Genomic DNA, 7,137 nt, shown 5'->3' on the forward strand with positions numbered 1-7,137 from the left:
GCGGGGAAAGCACTCTGCAGAGGGCCAGGAGGAGAAGGAGGGGGAAAGAGGTGAATCTGACTCCATCTCCTGCTTCGGGCTTGGGAGCTGGGGCCCCTGGCAATGGGCAAATGGATATCTCCAGGATGGAAAATATCTAGTACTCCCACCTTGGTTCCCCAGAGTAGGAAGGATGGGGGCTTGGGACCCCACCTCGTTGGGCTCCAAAGAAAGGAAAGCTTTCCATCTGAACGCAGACAGGAGGAGAGAGGCCCCGCCCCTAGCCAAAGGTGTGAAATCTCAGTACTGGCTCCAGTTTTCGTGCCTCCTCTCCTTCCCATCAGTTCTTCTTAAACACCCAGCACCCCTGCCTGTTCTCATCCCCCAGGTCTCAGCTCGAATCTGTCTCCTTCATGAGGTCACTCTCTTCTCCTTCCCCTTCTTCAGTCTCTTGATTCCTTCATATGTTTTCTCTGGTTTGTGCTGCTGTAGACTTGTCTCCCTCTAGACCTTAGGGCCCTTGAGGTCAGGATGATGTCTATCTGGCTGGCCTCCCTGGTGTGTAACAGCCTCTCACTGAGTGCTGAGTTCATGGAGAAGTGAAGAGATGCATCACACCCGGGACATCTGCAAAGTGTCCCTTCCATTGTTCAAAAATGTCTTCCTCCTCTTCCAGGGACAGTCGGAGAGGGCCTTCTAAGTGTCGGGTGCTCTGGCGGAGGACAAGGAGGACGTGTTCATACAGACAACATGCTCCACATGCCAGACGCGCCTCCAAGCACTTTTCATTTACTCATCTGCACACCGCAACTCTGTAAAGTAAGCATAATCCTTACAATCCCCATTTTTCAGATAGGGAAATTGAGGTTAGGTGGCTTGTCTGAGGTCACACAGCTAGTACACGGGTAGAAGGGGGTTTTGGAACCTAGTTGTACTGACCCACCATTCTCTAGCAGCAGACGGGGGCCTCCTCCCAGAAGGTCGGGTTCAGAGGTGGTAAGGGGCTCCCATGCTAACCAGCAAGGACATTTTAGGTAAAAACAAATATGCCCATTTGATTTAGAAAAGCTGCTTCCCTCCTCTTTTTGGAGCAGGCTCTCGTAAGTCAGAATGGCAAATCGTTCAGAAATTCCTTCTCCTCAGACTTTATTTTGAGAGAAAGGCAACATTCATGATAATTCACAATCAGGTGTAAAAGGCAAATGGCTTAATTTACCTAACTTCCAGAAAGGAGTTGTTGCGCTAACAGACGGATGACTTGAGGAGTGACCATGCAGTATCCTTGGTGTGCTGATGGATATGGACATTGCCCTCTGGGAGGGAGGGTGAGGGTGGGTGGAAGATGGGTGGAGGGTCTTAACAGTCAGGGACGTTTAAAGATTGATTTGAGAGAGAGAGAGAGAGAGAGCTAGAGCGCATGTGCGTGGTATGGGGGAGGCAGAGGGAAAGAATCATCAAGCAGTCTTCCTGTTGAGTGCAGAAACTGACATGGGGCTCATTCTCAGGACTCATTAGATCACGACCTCAGCAGAAACTAAGAGTCAAACCCTTAACCAACTGAGACTCCCAGGCACCCAAAGAGTCAGGGAAGTTTAAATGCTCTGTTGAGTCTTAGGAAAACCTGGGAAGTTTTCGAACTAAGCAATGTCCATTGACTTATTTGTTCAGTTGAACAAAACTGCAGCCACAGGTGCAATTTAGTCACATGATGAATAAGTCAGTTCTCTGCCCTGCATGCTCTCTTACACTGGTAGAGGGGCTCAGTATAGAAACATGTAGCTACGACCCAGTGGACAAGGTTGCTAACAGAGCTGCCGAAACACAGGACAGAGGGCTCACTCAGAGGGAGAGGTGAGGGCTGGGCCATCCAGGAAGGCTTCCCGGACAAAGAGACATCTGAAAGAGGTCTAAGGAGATGAACAGATGTTCACTGGGTAGAGACTGAGTTAGAGTGGGGGAGTGGGTGAAGGTAGAGGGCCACAAAAGGACATTTCAGGCAGAAAGAAAGGCATTAGCCAAGGCCCAGGCATAGAAAATAGCAGAGAATGCCAGTCTTTTGAGGTTTTGATATACTGTATTTTGGAGAAATAGAGGTAGAGAGAGATGGTGGTATGACTTGAAAGAAAGAGGGGCACCTGGGTGGCTCAGTTAGTTTAGTGTCTGCCTTCAGCTCAGCTCATGATCTCAGGGTCCTGGGATTGAGTCCCACATCGGGCTCCCTGCTCAGTGGGGAGCCTGCATCTCCCCCTGCTTATGCTCTGTGTCAAATAAATAAATAAAATCTTAAAAAGAAAGAAAGAAAGGAAAGGAAAGGAGAGGAGAGGAGGTCAGGAGGGCTGTTGGGAGCCTGATAGTGAAGGGCCTTGCCTATCCGCATTGTGGTGGGAAGCTAATCTCAGTCTTCTCCCATTGCTTTCCAAAGGAACACCAGTGCCCTTGGGAGGATAGTACACATTCCAGTGTGACAGGAGCCTGTGGTCTGTCATCTAAAATGCTTAAGAAATCTTTGGGTTAGACAAAGTTAGTTCTATTCCACTTTCTGAATTTTCAGAGTTTAATGTATTCTGAGAAGGTATATTTGTTTGTTTGTTTAGCAGGAAACACAGTGTCTTATAGTACAAAAGCATTTTGGTAAGAATTGATAAATCTTTATCTCTGGTATATTAAGGTTCTCCAGAGGAATAGAACCAACAGGATTTATGTGCACACACACACACACACACACACACACACATCTATCTATCTATCTATCTATCTATCTATGTATCAAGATTGATTGACTGAATTTATGGAATTGACTTACACAATTGTGGGGGCTGCCAAGTCTGAAATTTGCAAGCTAGCTAACAGGCTAGAAATTCTGGCAGGAGTTAATGTTGAAGTCTTGAGTCTGGAGGGAGAATCCTTCCTCTTCCGGGTACCTCAGTCTTTTCTCTTAAGGCTTTCAACTGATTGGATGAGGCCCACTCATATTCTGGAGGGTGATCGGGTTTACTGAAATTATACTGATTTAAATGATAATCTCATCTAAAAAAAATACCTCCACAGCAATATCTATACTGGTGTTTGAGCAAGCAACAGGACCAGATAGCCCAGCCAAGTTCACATACACAATTAAGCAGCATAAGCACCCACAATGCACTAAACATTGCTCTGGACACTTGGAACACAGCAGTGAATTAAATAGAGAAGTTCTCTGCCCCCATGGAGCTTATAGTGTGTTTTTTTCTTCCCCTTTTTAAAGATTTATTTATTTGAGAGAGAGAGAGAGAGAGAGAGAGAGGAAGAGAGAGCACAAGTGGGAGGGGCGGAAGGAAGGGTACAGGGAATCTCAAGCAGATTCTACACAGAACCCAACGTGGGGCTCAGTCTCACGACCCTGAGATCATGATTGGAGCTGAAACTAAGAGTCGGATGCTCAACCAACTGTACCACCCAGGCACCCCTGGAGATTATGTGATTATAGACAAGGCTGAGTGTCATTTCCAGGATGAGTTGGGGGTGCGAGGGGTAGGCAGAGGAGAGCAGGGGAGTCTGGGGTCTGGGAAGCAGAGAGACTGATGATAGCATGAAGGCATGAGGTAACGGTGTTGTGATTGGAGTGGGAGCAGTGTGCCTGGAGAAGCAGGGGCTGATAAAAGATCTCTTTGGGGGAATGAATGAATGAATGATAATTAAAATCATAGGAAGGACACCAATTCTATTTTGCAGAAAAGGAAACTCAGATCTTTAGAGGTGATGTGACAAATTCAAGATCTCAGGACATGTGATGACATTCCAGACACATGGCATTTTTCAACAGGTTTTCATTGACATCCTGGGATGCCCTGAATCACAGGTATGGTCCTCATTTTAACCAACACGCACGCTACAACTGAATATAGCCTATTGTGAAAAATCAGACCAAGATTTGAGTCGAATGGGTCAAATGATGCAATATAGAATCAGTTACCCTTTACTTGAAAGTGGTGGGAAAAAAGACCAGGTCACCTGATTTCTGGAATTATGTGCGGACTTGTCCTCAGACAAGCCTAGAGTCGACCCAGAACAAATCAGATTACAAAGGAGTATGGTAGCAATTCCTGTTTGTTTTTCTGACCACCCAGCACTGCAGCAGGAGCAGCGGGAGTAGAGACCTTGAGGAAGGGTGGAGAGAGCCGGCAGTAAACCCTCACCCTCAACAGGCAATGAGTGTTTTGCATCCGCCAACGGCAGCCTGGAAAGAAGCAGACAGGGCAGGGTACCCTGCTTCCTCCTGAACCCAGCTGTGGTTCACACTGGTAGGAGAGGCTCTAAGTTACTGACAATTAGCATTTGTTCTGGTTACATTTTGGAAATCTTTTCTATGGAAAAGCAGGACTGTGACCTTTAGACATTTTACAAATATTGGAGTGTGGACTGAACTTCCGTTACTCCAGGATGGATGGCACCTGCCAGATCAGAGACCCTGTGTCTCTGGACCACCAGCCAGCAGACGCTGTTGGGTGTCCCTTGTCTCTCTCCCAAAGCCAGGCACGGGGTCAGACTGCTACTGTGGCTGTTGTGTGCAGGTCCAGACCAAGCTCTGCCTGAATGGTGGGTGTATGTAGAAAGGACTCCCACCATCCCATCCAGTCTCAGACTAGTCAGAATTTGTCTCCCTTTCTGGCCTTTCCAAGGTGATGCTGAGCTAGACCAACCCCCTTATCTGCCTTCCCATAGGTTTCTTTTCCCCCAGGCTCCACACAGGCCCAGTCAAGCGGAGGGTCAATAAAATCATGATAGTTAGGGATACTGGGGTGGCACAATAGGTTCAGCATCTGCCTTCGGCTCAGGTCATGATCTCAGGGTCCTGGGATCGAGTCCCGCATCGGGCTCCCTGCTCAGAGGAGAGCCTGCTTCTCCCTCTTCCCCTGCTTGTGCTCTATTTCTTAAGTAAATAAAATTTTTTTTTTTTTTAAATCACAACAGTTTGTGATTAGATGCCAGTTGCAAGTGTAGAGAAGAGTTCCCTGTGTATAGAAGACCATGCAATGATCGTGTTGTGAGGGCAGGGAAGGCTTCAGAAAGTGGGTTGGAAACCAGATTGGGCCGACTTACTGAGAACTCAGCCCCATCAGATGCTTGGGCTAACCCTGCTGCTGACCGTTTACAGAGCAATGGCTGGGGGCCCTGCATGGTGCTTGGCAGTTCACCTCTATCTCCCTCTTCATGGTCCATGAGGGCAGCGGACATAGTGTTTTGTTCCCTGCTCTATCCCTGACATCCAGAACAGTTTCTTGCCCACAGTGAGTGCTTGATAAATAAGTACAGGACACCTGAGAGGTGGGCATTTTGTTTCTCTTTCATAGTGGAGGGATTTAGGGTGAGAGAGAGAAAATGACCACCAAAGCTGCGGTGAGAGATGCAGGACCCAGACTCAAGTCCTGCTGACCTGGGACCCTTACCCGTGACTATTCTACTGCATTGGAGCCATCTGGGCGTGAGATGTACTATGTATATCCATAGTACATCTCTGTATATCCATAGTACAGAGATGTACTATGGATATAGTACATCTTTGTAGTACATAGGTGTACTACGTAGGGTATACATAGTACATCTATACACAGATGTAGTACATCTATACATAGATGTACTATGTATATCCTGTACTATGGAAAATTAAGTGGGGGTAATCAAAAAGTTCAGTATCATTCGGACCCCCTTCGAAAACCACCCCAACTCCCTGCCACATCCTCTGAGCTCTGTTCAGTGCTCTCCCACACAGAGCGCGTGCAGCCGCTACTCACGAATTCTGCTTTGAATATGCGTTTGTTCTTTCCAGACTGTTCGTCGCTCTTTTTCTTGCTTTTTTGAATTGCTATTGAACTGTGCTGCATGTATTTCTGCCTGTCACGCCTAGATTACAAGCCAGTTCTCTGCTCTATCTTATCCCTCTACTATACCCAGGCCAGCACTGAGTACACTGAGGGGCTTGACTGAGTCTAACATGAGAGAAAAAGCTTTTGACAAAACTCTCCACAGGCAGACTTTTCATAGTTACCCAAGGTCTCCTCTTCCTTTGACAATTCTTTCAGTTGGTGCATTTGTATGACCCCAGGCTAGCGGCTGAGCAGGATAGGAGGATGAGAGAAAGCCCGGTTCCTGCCCTCAAAGGGTACACACATAGCAGGTGCCACAGATATGGTTATAAATACCGTAACTCGAAATAGAAAGAGATAGTTCCATTAGAGAAGCGCAGATAAAGCTTAGTGCAGCATGTCGGGGCAGGAAGAAATTGTTTCCAGCTGTTGAGATCAGGGAAGATGGCTTCTGGGATGTTCACTGTCTTATGTCACTCACCCCCATCAAAGAGAGGTGACCTCAGAGGACTTCAAAGGCTCCTGCTGACGGAGTGCATGACTCAGAGCTGGAGAGCGCAGCCGGTCTGTGCCCGTGGAGCAGTTGTGCATTTACTCTTCGCTGCAAAGTGGAAGGCTATTCGAAAGACTTGAATGGGCTGGAGAGAGCTCGGACAGAAGAGGATGGAAACACAAGCCCTGGCTCTGGTCATCCTGTCGGGGGCCATTATGCAAGGAGAGGTTTATGAAGAGTGGCAAGAGCGGAAGCTGGGTTGCAGAGTATCAGCTGGGAGAGGATAATGAGGAAATGGAGACATTTGTGCCTTTATTCAGCAAATATTTGAGGACCGCCTCTATGCCAGGCACTAGGATGGACAGGGGGTGTGCAAAAATATGCAAAATACATGTCCCTACTTTTGGGGACTAGCAGCCTGTGAGTCCTCTTTCAAGATTGGGGAAATGCCATATGTCACTTATAACTCAATAATTTAAAAAACAAAAAAGGAATTTTGGAGGTGCCATGAGGAGAATTAGGAGGGTAGCCCCACCAAGTAGCAGACGGATGAAGGTTAGAGAGCCCAGGGTGTGGTCTCAGGCCGAAGGTAGACAGAAATGTCTAGTGCAGAAATGTCAGGGGAAGACGGGCCCCCAAGAAGGCAAAATCCTCGACAAGATGTGTGTAGAATGCTGACACCATGCCGGCAGTATGCTAAGCACATCTTGGGAATGATCTCATTGGATACTTATGATAACCCTGTTAGACAGTTATTATGAAAGATGCAGAAACTCGGGTGCAAGGTCACATAGCAAGGCGGTTGAAGCTGAGATGTGAAGC

The sequence above is a fragment of the Mustela putorius genome, unplaced genomic scaffold (genome assembly GCF_011764305.1).
Source record: "Mustela putorius furo isolate JIRA1106 unplaced genomic scaffold, ASM1176430v1.1 tig00003896_pilon_pilon_pilon, whole genome shotgun sequence".
In the NCBI taxonomy this organism is placed as follows: domain Eukaryota; kingdom Metazoa; phylum Chordata; class Mammalia; order Carnivora; family Mustelidae; genus Mustela; species Mustela putorius.